Source organism: Gorilla gorilla, chromosome 3 (genome assembly GCF_029281585.2).
Source record: "Gorilla gorilla gorilla isolate KB3781 chromosome 3, NHGRI_mGorGor1-v2.1_pri, whole genome shotgun sequence".
Lineage (NCBI taxonomy): Eukaryota > Metazoa > Chordata > Mammalia > Primates > Hominidae > Gorilla > Gorilla gorilla.
In genome coordinates, this window is record NC_073227.2 from 157131464 (window position 1) to 157146881 (window position 15418).

Sequence of the window (15418 nt, forward strand, 5' to 3'; positions counted from 1 at the left end):
TCTAAGCTTCGGATGGTCCAGCCCAACTGAAAGGAATCAAAATCCAAGGAGAATTTTGTGGGTCATATGCTAGTAATAAATGACAGGGTACATTTTCCAGCAATGTGTTCTATGATATATAGAATTATCAGACTAACAAAATTAGCTACAGAGTAAGTGGTTGGTCAAAGACTTGATAGAATGAAGTCCTTATATTGGCTGTTTCCACCTCAATTCAGGTAATGTCAAAGGCTCTGTGACAAGGATCTATTTTGTAGATCCTTTTACTAGTAAACGGTGTAATACTGAATAAGATGAAAAAACTTAAAGTCTAAATAAAAGAAGTTATCCATAGTAGAATATGTGGTAGTCTAAAAGACTTACTTAACTTCATAATTCCTCATTATTTTGGAATAAATTAGTACCCAATTTTTTTTGGAAAGTTCTAAAATATAGGTAGAATTATCTGATGGGCTTTATGTAAGTTGTATAGATAAGGGATCTGCATCTGTGTGTCATTGTATAGAGGCTTGGTGCTATTCCCGTCATAAAAATTAGTCCCACAGCTTGGAATTTAAACTTAACGCTACTGTTTTTGATACTACAAAATAATTTTTTGCTGTGAACCACTGAAAGGATTTTTTCTCTATCTAATTTTGATCTAATTTTGAGGTTTTCCATCAACAGACACTTAGTGGAGATTTTCTTAGTAAGAGATGGTTTTACATTACATGCTGTAAAATCACAGTTCAAAATTACCTGAGTAAATTTATTTTCTTTAACAAGTGCTTTATAAATATTCATTTAAAAAGTCATGTTTATAAATTGAAATGGTCCTTTGTAAATGTCCAATTACAATCATTTGACAAGTATAAATACACTTTGTGGCAAACAATAGCCTGATTTATGCAGATCCCATTAGATATGACTGTGAACTATAATTATCCTAGTGGACTATAATTTTGCCTGCCCAGTCATTCATAGAGTTTAATATACTCAACTGAGACTGAATTTTCGAAGCTGTTTGTAACAGTGGCAATGATATATGTGTCACCGCCCTTTCTAATTCTTTTTTTGCTTCAATAAATAATCTCAGCTAGGACCTCATTCATGCTGTTTTGCTCAACTCAACAGGTTCGAAACAAATTGAGAATAATATTAATAGCAAGTCACTTTTGCTAAGCCTAAAGAATACTTACCTTTGTGGGTATTTTTTCTTTTTTGTATATTTGGTCATTAGAGGTTAAACACAATGTTAGTTAAATTATTGCCTTGATGAAGTAAATTGCCTATTTTAGAGAGTATTATATAAGGGTAAGAAATTGCAGCTAAAACATGGAAGTCAAGTTTGAAAAAAACTTGGACGTTTACTTTCCTATTTTAAATTCATGACCTATCACTTCTCCTGACTTGGTAGATAAAATCGGTCTTTAAAATTTAATATGCTATTAGTAATTGCTCATAGTAATTTATAAAGTAATAATGTATACATAGTAATTTATGAAGTAATGTATAACCCAACTTCATCACAAGAGAGCATGTAAAAGAGAGAGTCCCTTTAGCAAGATGTTTGCATGATACCAAAACAACCAGGTAGTTCAGACAAATCACCCAATTTGGTGCCATTCAAAAATTCAGTGATGTGAACACAATATTAAATAACACCGTACTGATCCTGAACAGCCTCTATGATTGCAGTTTTTGAATTAACATTACAAATAGTTGTTGAATATAGCACTATTTTTCTGATTTTGGATGACACTGTGTAGAACAAAATCTATTGTCATAGAGCAATTATTTCATTTCTTCACAAACTAGCAGGAAGATTCAACTTAGGGCAAGTTTTCTTTCCAAAATTTTGCTGGTATAATATTATTTTTTAACATTTTGTAATATAAAAGTAAGGTAAGCTTACAGCAAAACAGAAAATTATAGAATAGAATGTAGAAATCCTAAATTAAACTTTTAAAGGAAAAATACTTGTTTTACAATGCAAATCATTTTTTTATCATACTCATTTATTAAAGCTACTCTTCCCTGAAAGTGCCTGCAAACTGTCATCAGTATTTGTTCCTGAGCTGTTTCTACAAAACAAGCTCAACCGTTTAATGACACCAGCTTTTAGCATCTGCTTTCATTATCATTATATGGGGCAGTGCTATGCTGTGGCACCCCGTGCCTTTGGAACAAGAATGCTGGACCCTGGACCTTTAGAATGAGTTACAGAGTTTTCCTGAATACAGTATTGTGTTCTATGCCAATACAGGGATAGTGATGTTTCTCTTACATTTTGCAGTTTCACTATGCTAGATGAGTTTCAAAACAATGCTAATTTTTCTCTAGACATATAATGGAAATTTAACAAAAACACCCTTTTCAGTTTTTATTTACAGACTTATCTCAATCTTAAAGTCAGTCATGAGCCCGTAGGTGTTGGGGCATGGTATAGTGAAGGTGGGGATAAATGTGAATTTTAAGCAACAGATAGCACTTATAAAATCCAGAGACTGAAAGGCTACCATCTTGTGATTTCAGGCAGGTGTGCAAGACTCTCGTTGGAGAGTTCTACTTCAGGACTTTGTTTCTTTCCCAAGAGGCTTCTAATCTCCTTTGCTTGAAGGTCTGCCCTGGCACCTCAGTTCCCTCCCAAAAGTCCATAAATGCCTACAACCTGACAAAGAGTTCAGTTTAGGCTCATGATAGGCTTTGGTATACAGGTGTGAGCCACCATGCCTCGCCCACAATCTTTCTTAATTCTATGTATACTTTTTTTCTTTCTTTTTTTGAGACGGAGTCTCGCTCTGTCGCCCAGGCTGGAGTGCAGTGGCACGATCTCGGCTCACTGCAACCTCCGCCTCCTGGGTTCAAGCAATTCTCCTGTCTCAGCCTCCTGAGTAGCTGTGACTACAGGCATCTACCACCATGCTCAGCTAATTTTTGTATTTTTAGTAGAGACGGGGTTTTACCATATTGGTCAGGCTGGTCTCAAACTCCTGATGTTGTGATCCACCCGCGTTGGCCTCCCAAAGTGCTGGGATTACAGGCATGAGCCACCATGCCCAGCCAATTCTATGTATACTAAATGTAATGATAAATGTATTTTTACTGATTTTCATCCTCATTCTCTAACATTTGGGTTTTTATGTTTTGTTATTGTAAATATTTTTCCTTTTAACTGTTGTTTGTATTCAGTGTTTCTTTTGGATCACTTTCTTATTGTCTATATTAAGAGTTATTTTTTTAATTAGCCGGGCATGGTGGCGGGCACCTGTAGTCCCAGCTACTCAGGAGGCTGAGGCAGCAGAATTGTGTGAACCCAAGAGGCGGGGTTTGCTGTGAGCCGAGACTGCGCCACTACACTCCAGCCTGGGTGACAAGGCCAGACTCCGTCTCAAAAAAAAAAAAAAAAAAGTTTTTTTTTTTTTCAATTTTATTTACTTGGAGTTAAGATTAAGTAGAAGTGGGTTGACACCCACGTGATATTTTTTTTCCACAACAATTGCAATGTGAGAAAAAATGCTAAGCTCTTAAATTACTGTGGTCTATGTCCATTAAACTTCCAGTCAATTTTGAAGATGATGTATTATACTACCTCAAAGGATGCTTGTGATGAATTCCCTTGCACACCAAGAAATTACAGTTTCTATATAACTGCCTTCTATACATAACACAACCTTTGGTCTATAATTTCTGTACTCATGTTCAAGAACCATAAAGTCCCAGATTTCATATTCAAATGTCATTATTAACTGTTTTGCTGAGAATAAAATAAATTTTGAGAGAAAAAAAAACACCAAAAACCAGTGTCATAGGATCATTCACGCTCTGTCTGTTGTTCCTCTCTCTCCTATGACAACCTCAAGGCACATTAAAAGTATTGAGTGCTCCCTAAAAAATACCAGTACAATAGACCCACTCTGAGAGATGAAATCAGAAGAGTTCAAAAGTAAAAGGAATGTTCTCTTTCTCAGTAGGCTGGTTAATTTTATATACACTCATTTGATTGATTTTTAACACTGATGGAAAGAAAGTAACTTTTCAGTGCAGAAACAATTACAGCAGGAGCTGCTATCCTTTACTGAAGGAACAATGCTATTTATAAAGGAAGAAAATTACAAAGGTTTGTTTCCTGCTGCTAATTTTGCTAGGGCACTGAATTAGTATGATACTGCTGGGAGCTGCGGGAGACCTTTATGATACATGAGCAGGAAGGAGCCAACCTGATGAGTAGCATTAATCATCAACAGCTCCAGTTAGCGCGTGTGTCAACCAGAGGCCAGAGAGGGATTGCCCCCGGCCCCTACCCCCCAAAGTCAGTATGGAAGGTAATTCTAAGTAACAGCTAAAGTGACCCAAGTCATTGATTAATTTTTGACTTGAATCATTTAGAGATAAGAAACTAAATTATTGGTGGGAACAAATAGTTATGTTAAAGGAAAATCAACAATATAATTAGTTCATCTGTATTTTCTCTTTTTAGCTTGGCATGATTTGTATATTTGCTACAGCTGCTATAAGGAAGTTCCACAGACAGTGGGGCTTCAACAACAGAAATTATTGTCTCAGTTCTGGATGTTAGACATCTGACCTCGAGGTACGGACAGGCATGGTTACTTCTGAAGTCCAGATCTCTCCCATGGCTTCTGGAGGTTTGCGGGCAATCTTTGGGACTCCTGGGCCTGGAGAAACATCACCCTCATCTCCGCTTTCATGTTTATATGGCATTTACCGTGTGTGTGTGTGTGTGTGTGTGTGTGTATGTGTGTGTGTGTGTTTTCCAAATTTCCCCTATTTAAAAAAAATAAGATCAATCATATTAGGATCCACCATAACGACATAGAGAGCAGCAGGAGACTGTCAAATGCCTATGCAGATAGGAGCAGGCACCTGGTGAAATCCTACCTCTGAGCCAAAGATAGTTTAAAGCCTGAGAGCCAAGGTACAAATTAAATCCTTGGACCAAGTTGAGAAACTGTCTTCACATTTGGTGTGCTTTCCTCTGATTTATCCTTACTCTTTACCTATTTTACATATACCTACCCCTTACTAATTGGTTTTCTACACTGTTGTGCCCACCTTTGAATGGTATCTTTGCTTTAACCTTTTTTTGCATACTCACAACCAATCAGCATGCACTCCCCATCCTGTGTCTATAAAGACCACAGACTCAGTCAGTAGAAGGGCAGACAGCCTGACTTCAGGGAAGAGACAACCTGACTTTGGGGAAGATCACCTGTGCTTCCTGTCCTCCCTCCATCTCCCCTCTCTGCTGAAAGCCATTTTCATCACTCAATAAAATTCTCTGACTTCACCATCCTTCAATTGTCTGCATAACCTCATTCTTCTTGGATGCCAGAAAAGAGCTCGGGAACCACTGGTTGTGGGTACCCAGAAAGGCTGTCACACTGGCCCTTTGCAAGGGGCCAACTGAGCTGCCAACACACTCCTGTTCGTGGATGGCAGAACTACATGAGCACTGTAACTTTGCTTTGGGGCCACAGGCACCTTCACATGGGCACTACCACATTCCCCTTGAGGCAATACACCTTGTCTGGCTGTGGGCCCTGCAGAACTCACTCCTGTGTCAGTGGCTGGAGCGGCTGGCAGGATCCCACACTCACTCACCAGCACCTTCTCTGGCCATGGGCCCTGTACAGAGCTTGCTCCTGTGTTGGCACCTGGAGTGGCTGGCCAGATCCTGCACTTGCTCACTCACATGCTCCCTCTTCTAAGGGGTTGAGCATAGCAAGCCCCTGCTATGAGTCCGGCAAAGGGGCCAAGAAAAATCCTACGGCAACATCATTTTATATCTGTAAAGACTCTCTCTCCAATAAGATCACATCATGAGGTACTGAGAGGTAGGATTTCAAAATATCGGTAACATAATTTAGGGGGGCTGGCAAATTCAACTCAGAATATGATCATAAAATAACTAGTGAATAAGTCAGAATTTTAATCTATAGCCAAAACAATTTAAAGTTTGCTTGAGGGATGAAACATGCACTTATCAAAAAGTTTGTTGGGATAGAATATGGAAATCTATGCATATTAAAGCTCTCTGAAATATTTTCAAATTAAAATGTTATTGTTGTATTGCCTATAAAGGTAGAATCATTGAATGTTAGCTCTGGAACCCAGTTTTTTACATTAGAAAACCAATGTCATTGTGCTTTGAAAATCTTATGGAAATTACAAAGCCAAATCAGAAGCAGAACATGCTAGTGAGAGAGGAGGCAGTTAGAGACTGGTTAGACAGAGAAGGAGGTCTCGGGAGAGAGGCAATAGTCACAGGAACACCTGCGGGACAGCACCAACACTGCCTCTGCAGCTAGCAAAAGAAATGTGGTTAAGAGCTTCCTCCTATGCCAGGATGTCTGCTTAGAAGGACTGTCCTAACCTAGGTGCAGGCACAATAAATCAATCTAAATGTCGTTAACCCAGCTCATTATAACATCATTAACATGACATTAGCATTGTGGTTTTAATCCCCCCACCCACGGGTTTTGCTTAGCCACTCATAGGTAACAACTAAGATGGAGTCACTATGCCCAACCCCAGGCAAGCGCAGATGCAATAACCCTAGGAGGGAATTTTACCCCTCCCATTAAGGCAAAACCCACAGAAGACTTCCCTGTTTCTTCCACATGAAGGTCCCCAACCACAGATACCCTGGAAGCAACCTACTTTCAGGGTCCCCTCTCACAGCTGAGAGCTTTCCTTTCACTTAATAAATCCTACTCTATCTTACTCACTCCCCAGTGTCCATGTGCCTTACTCTTCTTGGCTGTGGGACAAGAGCCCAGACCTCATTGAACACCAGGGGCAAAAGGAGACTGAAACACTAGTACTGTATAAATCTTGATGGAACCCCTGCAACAGAGGGCAGGCACAGTTTACTCTTTCTAGGTGTGTTTTGTAGTTATCAGATCTTTCACCTTTTGGTGAAACATGCAATCACACCTTAGCAGATCTCTTTCACCTTCTGGTGAAACATGCAAGTAAAACTCACCTTCCAGTGAAACATGCAAAATTATAAAACATGCACTTTTTAAAAAATTGCAGTATGAGTTAAATTATCATGCATTACTCATGAAATGAAGAGTAAATTTTAAATATACACATTGTACCTCTATGAGCAAATAACATTTTTATCAGAAAAGCAAATCATTGTCAAAGATAATTCACATATTGCGCGTCAGTGCTCAACATAATTGTATTTTAAATTTCATAAGCCATGTAACATCTCCATTGTTATAAAACCACTACAGAAGTAACTGCATACAAAGGTTTTTTATCATTTTTTTACGTGGTAAATACCAATGTGAACATGATAATGTTTTCAATAATCAGTGACCGTGTTGAAAACACATTTACTTTCCACAAGATCCATGTACACTGGGGCTGACAATTATACTGATAGAAAACTGTTCCTAAGGCAGATTAAATTTGGAGTTTTTTTGTTTGTTTTTTGTTTTGTTTTACTTTTATTGCTTTTTAAGCCATGCAGCTGTGGGAGGCCTATTTGCATATTCATAGTCTTCCTTCAATCTGGTTTAGAATATGGAGTTTTTGGCTCCCTAAGGCTATTTCTAATGGTTAGGTACACGGTAGCAAGTCTGACCACTGGCCTACTCTCATATTCAGCTAATTGTGTTTCACAAGAAGATCTTGACACAGTCACAACATTTTGCAACTTGTCTTTTCTCCAGAACATTTAAAGCTTTTCTAGAATATTGTGTATCCTGCTGCTGTGCCATTTGCCTGTGTTTAGTCAATTGAGAGACTTTGATGCATTATATTATGACGAAAACAGGCCATGGTTGCCAACATGAAATAACAACTGCAATACAGTGATATAACTTACATGAGAGCTTTATAAGTTTGATAAGTATGTCTGCCATGCCTATTTTTTTATTTTACTAAACTATGTCTTTAGAAGCAGATCTACAGACATTAATATTATTTTTAGCAATGAGAGTTTATATTTGTGAAATAGTTTTTAGAAAAATATCTACTAGAATGCTAAAATAATTTCAAGTATTAGAATCTTGTAAATTACCAATTTTCTTTATAGTTAAACTTACTGTGCTTACCAAGGCTAACTCCCTGCAAGACCTAGCAGAATGTGTTCCACGTAATAGATGATCAGCAGATACTGATTGAATAAAACTGTTATGAGAATAATCAATAATTACCTCTAGCTTTAAAAATGCACTAGACTCAAAGTGCTTAAAATTAATTATCCTATTTACTGATCATAGCAGTGGTGGGAAATAAGTATGTACTATTATCACGCCCATTTTGAAGAGGAGAAAAATGCTACATAATGTGCTACATGTAACAAAGAGAGTAGAGATAGGTTTTACACCCAGATTTTGATTTAGCTTCAGAACCCATGCTATTATAATGATTATGCCATATTGCTTTTTAAATGTGAAGATATTTAAAAAATAAAAAGAGCTGGAAAACATTTTGTTTTTATTACAGAGTAATCTTATACTGTAGAGCAGCATTGAACTTCTTGAAAAAGTTCCATGGAACTGTTAAAAAAAGAAATGCCTAGGCCAGGTCAAGGCAGCTTGGGTGCTTTCTTTAATGAATTTATGTTTAGGATTATGGGCATCAGACACACTTGCAATGAATTAGCAGGCATGAACTTTCACAGGTTCTCACCATGAAGAACCTTTAAATAGAAAAAAATGTAAATGTTAAGTAACAAGTCTCCCCTACGAATGGCCTCAATGCTAAAGTTTTTATGTTTTTAGGGTTATTCGTGTGTGGCACATCAATCATGGAAAAGAATTGTGGATTATCTAGTTGCAAATCACCACTCAACAGATTTTTGTAAAACCTCATTATTTTGACAAGGTCCAACTTATCCTGAACTGTTATTTAAAATACATAAAATATACATAATGCATGGAGATATGATTATATAGAGTAGAAATAAACCCTGTGACATTATATGACCCCTTGTGTTAATGTTGATAACAATATGATAATTATTTGACCATACCTGAGTCATATGTCCTGGCACCGAAAGCATTTTCTCATTTAAAAGCCATTATTACTTGTAAAATTGACTCTCATGTGTAAGCAATGTTATGTATTTGTTTCATTTTTAGAATATCTCAATTTTATATGCTTTTAATGAAAATAAGTTTTTTAAAAAATTGCTATTGATTTTTAAGGGGTGAGAGAGAGCAAATAATGAGAGTTTAAAGTAAGCAGTGACATGTCTAGATTTTTTAAACAAGATTTTATAGCTATAACAAGGAGGTAGATATGGTTGACGTGTGAATTTGAGGAATAAATCCAATGTAAGGAGAACAGAGGAGGAAGAGACACTGCTGTATTTAGCAGCTGGTTGTTTATTTAGAATTGATTACCTGGGCTAATCCCAACTGTTGTAGAATTACTCAGTTAAAGGCTCTTTTGATGTGGGGTGATTTATCCTGATCCCTGAAATTATAAAGTATTTATGACAGCCTGGTAAATATAATTTTGGGATTTTAAAGAACAGAGTAAACAGGATCAGCTGCATTTGTACAATTCTGAGATTTCTAGTTGTCTCAGTTAGTCTGGGTAGCTGTAACAGAATATTATAGACTAGAATGGCTTAAACAACATAAATTTATTTCTCATAACTCTAGAGGTTGGGAAGTCCAAGATTAGGGTGCCACAAAGATTGGGTTCTGATGAAGGTCTTCTTCCTGTTTCACCAATGGCTGTCTTCTTGCTGTGCCTTCACATGGAGGAAAGTAGTGTAGAGGTGAAGGGAAAGCTGCCCCTTTGCCCTCTGAAGTTTCACTGAAAATCAACTGACAAAAGTTTAACAGGAAAAAAGGAATAGGAAATTTATTTTAATGTGCATAGCACATGCCAATTGCAGCAGAAAAATTATTCAATAACTCAATAATTACTCAATAACTTAATTGGGTGTAGATGCTTATATACTTCTTTTTTTTCATAGGAGAAAGGGAGATGGGGAAATATGGATGATTTTAAAGGAGATATTATTATTTTTAAGGGGATTCAATGGGCTTGGAGAACACACAGTGGCCTGGAACCACGTCTGTTGGGCCCACAAAGCAGACAATGGTTTGTGACAAAAGTCTGTCCAAGTGTAACATACTTCAGTCTTTCTGCAAGATGGCTTAAGTTAATGAAAACTCAGGGGAGGAACCTAAAGTAGTTGTTTTCTTCCTTGGTTGGTCTGAACTTTAAGCAAATAAGAGAATATCAGAGTAAACCTTCTTGTAGTATCTGCTGGATTCCAAGAGCCTTTAATTTAAAATAATCAGCATACCAGGGTGCTATATTTGAGGTTTAAATTCCTTGGTCTTTAGCAGAGATGGAGGAAGCAAGCTCTTCCCTGTCTCTTGTTAGAAAGGCACTAATCCCATTTATGAGGGCTCTACCTTCATGACCTAATTTCCTCCCAAAGTCTCCATCTCTGAATACTATCACATTGCAGATAAGATTTTCAACACATAAATTTTGGGGGGACACAAACATTCAGTCTACAGCATTACTTCTTTTTGTTTAAATTGTCTCAACCATTGTGTTGAAATACTGCAACCAAAATATGAAAGATTTTCTTTATTGAGCACTAGTTTACCTTCTTCTGAAAACAAGCATACATGTAGGCATGGTGTATAGTATTGTTGATTTATGTTTAAAACACCTAGGCAAATACATGTTAGGGTAGAGGTGTGACTACTGTGAAGGACTGAAGCATGCTTGGACTACTGGTCTGTGCATTTTGGAAAGGTTATAAATATCACTCATTACATGATGTACACCAATACAAAAGAGTGAAGTTGTTGCAGGGCATCTACTAATGGATTCATACTAACATTTATAATGGGTTGAGAAGTAATTTAGTCAAGTAGAATTCTCTCATTTCCAATTATATAAGAGAAGCCAGCCTTCTGGGTCTGGGCCACCTATTCAATATGAGTCTTGACTGAGATTGTATCTCCATTCACAAGAAAAGCATCACTGTCCAGTGCTCCAGGATTAATCACTTGAAGGGCTTGGAGATAGGTTTCCTCTGTTTAGTGGAACTGGCAGCAAGAGACCCCGTTTCACTGGGGAATTCATTTTCCCTATAGCTTTGTTGGGCTTCTTAGTGTTGCAGGATCCTTGGGGTGTTGCTCTTCTCACCAGAAACCTGTGGCTGGTGGTACCTTTGCCTGAGTTTTCCTTGGGCCTGCTGGGCTCATTCCACTCACTTGGCCTGGAAGGCTGTGCATGGCTCACTCTACCATCCTGGATCCCACGCCTCCAAGAGAGACTGTGAGTCAGGAACGGAGCTATGATGGGGGTGTGAGCAAGCCTGGTGTTTGGACACTGCACAGTACGACATGCCGGCTGCTGCCATTGGGAGGGCAGCTCCAGGTGCCGGCATAGGTCCTGGCATAGTCACCGACTGTGTGAGGCTGTGGTTGGACCAACAACACTGCAAGCAGTTTGGAATGGTGGTGCATTGGCGCCCAGAAGCTTGGAGATGCCAGGAACCGCAGGGCCCCAAAGAGGGAGTTACATTCTTGGCTCAGGGAGCTCCCAGGTGTAGGCTCCCTGAAGGGCCATAGCTTTCCTCTCCCTCTCTTTGCCCACAACGTGGCCAGCAAGGAGCATGTTTCAGCCCTGTTTGTGTTACAGAATGGCAAGCTCTTTTAGCCTTGCCATTCTGCAGGTCCCAATTTCTTGTCCTGTGACCAGGAAGAATGAGGTATGCAGACAAGTGGAGGATGAGCAAGGGGAAGAGGAGCTTTAGTGAGCAATAGAACAGCTCAGAGGAAACCTGCAGAGGGTAGCTCCTCTTTGCTGGGCAAGTCACCCCAATGAGAGTTTAGCTCTCAGCAGAGAGGGCAGGTCTTCTCTGCAAGCAGGTCCTCACGACCAGTGTTCAGCTCTTAGCAGAGAGCGTAGCTCCTCTCTGCAAGCAGGCTGTCTCAACAAGTGTTCCGTTCTCAGCAGAGAGGGTAACTCCTCTCTACAACTGGCCATCCCCTAGTCTGCTCATCCCTGGTTGAGCCTAGGGCCTTCATGGCCTCAGAGGGGAGGAAGTGTGCACCGATTGTTCCATGGGAGGCAATGGGTGGGCCCAGAAAAGGCTCCACAAGTCTCCACTCTGGCCCCTGGGACCGGCAGTCCAGCCCCCAGCCTTCAGGCCAACACTGGCCTGAAGGTGGAGCCTCACTGGGGACCTGCTCGCTTCCGCCAAGGAGCCTGTCTGCCTTCTGCTGTTGTTCATAGTGCCCAGGCTGCTTGCACCAAGGGCCACCTGCAGGTCAGTGCTGAGCTGCCCTCAGCACTCCCTTGGCTTCCCCCTGTGCTAGTCAGCACCCAAAGTCCAGAGAGGAACGAGGCAGCGGGGGCTAGCGTGTCAGTGCTGTCCCAAGCGTTCTCACACCGACAGCGCCTGCGCTCGGCCCCAACCCCACTCTGAGATTGGAACTGGAGTTGGGAGCAGGGAGAGGCCAGGAGCGGAAGCAGACACCCCGAGCCTGTGGGGGGAAGGGGGAGCCTTTCTGGGTCCCTGAGGGTGCAGAATGCAGAGATGCCCGGGTCTTATTCCTGGGAAAGTGGGGCTCTCACCCACTTTGCAGAGCATGCAGGCAGCCCTAGCTATGCCTACTAGCAGCCTGGGGCAGGGGGCTCCAGGTCCTTGCTATGCCTGGGCCGGCTTCTGGGGCAGGAGAAATATCGCTGTGAGCTCCCTCCGTGGCCCCAATGCTCAGTGGCGGCCTGGGGCTCCCAGTCATCTAGCTGGCGGCTCTGCCCAAGGGCATCTCTGGGAGAGGATTGTGGGCCCCGAGCACGGCCGTACGGAGTGTCAGGCTTGGCGGTCACACTGATGCGGGGCGGACTCTGCGGATGCAGCCCAGGAAACCCCAGCCCAGAGTTTTCTCCTGAGGCCCAGGAACCCAGCGCCCTCGGTAAGCTGCAGGCGGAGGCCATGCCGCTGGCCAGGTCGCTGGCTGGGCCTCTGAAGCGGCGCACCACTCCTACTTTCCGCCCTGGGCCGCCAAAGCACTGCACCAGCTCCACACTCCGCCACCCCGGGCCCGACCCCCAAGCTCCGCGTATAAGCGCGGCACCGCCCCAAGCCCAGCTCCACCTTGGGGGCCCACCTCTGCCTGACTGTGCCGCTCCCCTGCTGGCAGGCAGCTGGGCCGGCCCCCTCGCGTTGGCCCCCAGGATGGCGGCTCCAGTGGGGCTCCCGCTTGTCCTTGGCTCCTGCCAGCACCCGGGAGTGCATCACTGCCCTGGGCCCAGCTCGGCTTCCTCCCCTTACTCTCCCTGCAGCAGCGGCGGGCGAGAGTGGACCAGGGTCCAGTGCTACAGAGGCTCCTAACCTGGGAGCGGGTTCCACTTGGCCCAGCAAGGATGAGAGCGTTGCAGTCAGCCGCCTCAGGGACGCAGGGCACAGGGGACCCACTGCCGCCACTGCTGCTCCCGCAGCCTGGCGCCACTGCCCACACCTCCCCACTCAGGAGGACCATTGCTACAATCATTAGGAGGGCAGAACTTGGTGTCTTTGGTGACAGGCTTTAAGCCATATAAATCTTGCTTCCACCATAACGGGGCGACCATTTCAAGAGAATGCTTTAAGAAAATCACTTTTAGAAAATAATGCATATATGCTGATTCTGACAGTGGCAGGAGAAGCGATGGTTGTACTCCATCGTTTACACTCGAACTTTTGCCACCCTTGGCTTCACCTCAAATGATTGATTCAACCTGCACAGTGACCGGTGAGAAGTCACGGATGGGTTCTAATCTGCATCTCTATGCAAATAGAAAATGTCTTTTGTTCATATTACCATTTGGTTGAGGAGTACGAGTTGCTCATTATGTAGCACTTAGCTGAGAGTCTTTTGAATCACTTTCTGATTGTAGATCGTTCTAGAAAAGAAGAAATGAAGGTGTCCTTATTTTGTAGCATACCAGCCACCTCTATCTTCCTTCTATAGAAGAAAGTGGATTGCAGATTTCCCTGTATTGTCATAAGCAGCATTGTGAAACATTCTCAGAAGAGTGATTAGAAAACTGTGATCATCACCGAAAGGACAGCCAATTTGCCTCTCTCCTCCTCTCTGGCCATCAGGATGCAAGAAATATGACCCTTCTGATTTTTTCCCTAGGACCCACCTTGGTTCATAAAAGTATTGCAGCTTTATGTAGAACCCAAATGACTTTTTAATAGGCTTCCCAGGATTTCCCTGGAACACAGAATAGAAGGTGTCATTGGGGAAAGCTGTGCTTTCACAGCAGTGAATGGTGAAATCTGTGAATTCAGACAGCAGCTTATCCACAGTTAAGAAAAACATGATATTGTATTCATTATGTTTTTCTCTCTAGTGGCACATTCTTACGCCTTAGGGACTGAAAAATGTCCCCTAGCTCAGTTTCTGTCAAAAATATCCTCTTGGTCTCTGGCAAAATTATCAAAATTTCTTGAAACAATTCTTTTTGAACAGAGCTAGCATATTAGGCTCTAAGGACACTGTAAAAAATAGTTGCTATAGTTTTATAATATTCCATCATATTTCAGCAAAATAATTTATATAAAGATGTCTTAATGTTGATATTTAGTTGTAAATTGAACTACTGTAAACAATCCGAGCATTTTTGTGATATTTCAGAATTTTTTCTTGGCACATATATTCACATATGTAGAGTTATTGAGTCTAATATATAAAAATTTCAATGCATGTTGATATTGTAAAATTTTCCCCAAATATAGTACCAGTTTAAATTCCTACTTATGCAGAAGAGTGCATGGTACTCTTTGTCTTCAATAAATTTGCCTAGGCTCATTAAATATGTTTTATTTCACTAAGGAAGTAATTTTCTGCCCTTTACAGTAAACATTACATTTGTAACTAGAAAAAACTTACTAGATATTTGTTTATTACTTTTGGTTTCTTCTTGATGGTATATATACTAATGACCTTACAATACTGTATATTTATTTGCAGCATTAGCATGCTGACAGTAGTGCTGGCTTTACTGAGATGGACTAATCCACAATGGAACACGTACATGGAAAGTTCAGAGAGACCAGAAGCTGAGGTTTTTGAGGAAAAGAAAAGTTGAAGGGAAAGTTCTAGGACCTACACCAAGAAGTCATGAAAATGGGGAATTTGAAGTTCATACACTGAGGGAAAAAGTGGGCCAAGGGCCTGAAGGTCTCAATGATACTAAAACAGTTATTTTAAATGAAAGAGGAAACCAGAAGAAATAATAAGTCTGTTTTCATTAAAGGCTGGATAATGAAGTTTACATTTGTCGTTTGAGTACTTCTGGCTATGCTGAGGTTGATGGAGCTGTGATAAGAATGGAGTACCAAAGTGAGGTGAGAGGGGAATCACTGGGAATGAAGTGAAGAGTATGGGGCTACTGGACATAACATATAATTCACACA

At 41.0% G+C, this 15418-nt stretch overlaps 1 long non-coding RNA gene across 8 annotated transcripts in view; it reads right to left on the reverse strand.

The window, feature by feature from the left end:
• LOC115934336 (uncharacterized) overlaps positions 1-15418 on the reverse strand; it is a 1028101-nt gene that overhangs the window by 44631 nt on the left and 968052 nt on the right. For 7 of the 8 annotated variants that reach the window (XR_008678952.2, XR_008678953.2, XR_010133507.1 and 4 more), the window contains one exon: positions 13815-13896. This is a non-coding gene — a long non-coding RNA (uncharacterized lncRNA). Of the gene's footprint in view, positions 1-9606; positions 9801-13814; positions 13897-15418 lie in introns of those variants that run through there. The other variant, XR_010133510.1, reaches the window with a different exon arrangement.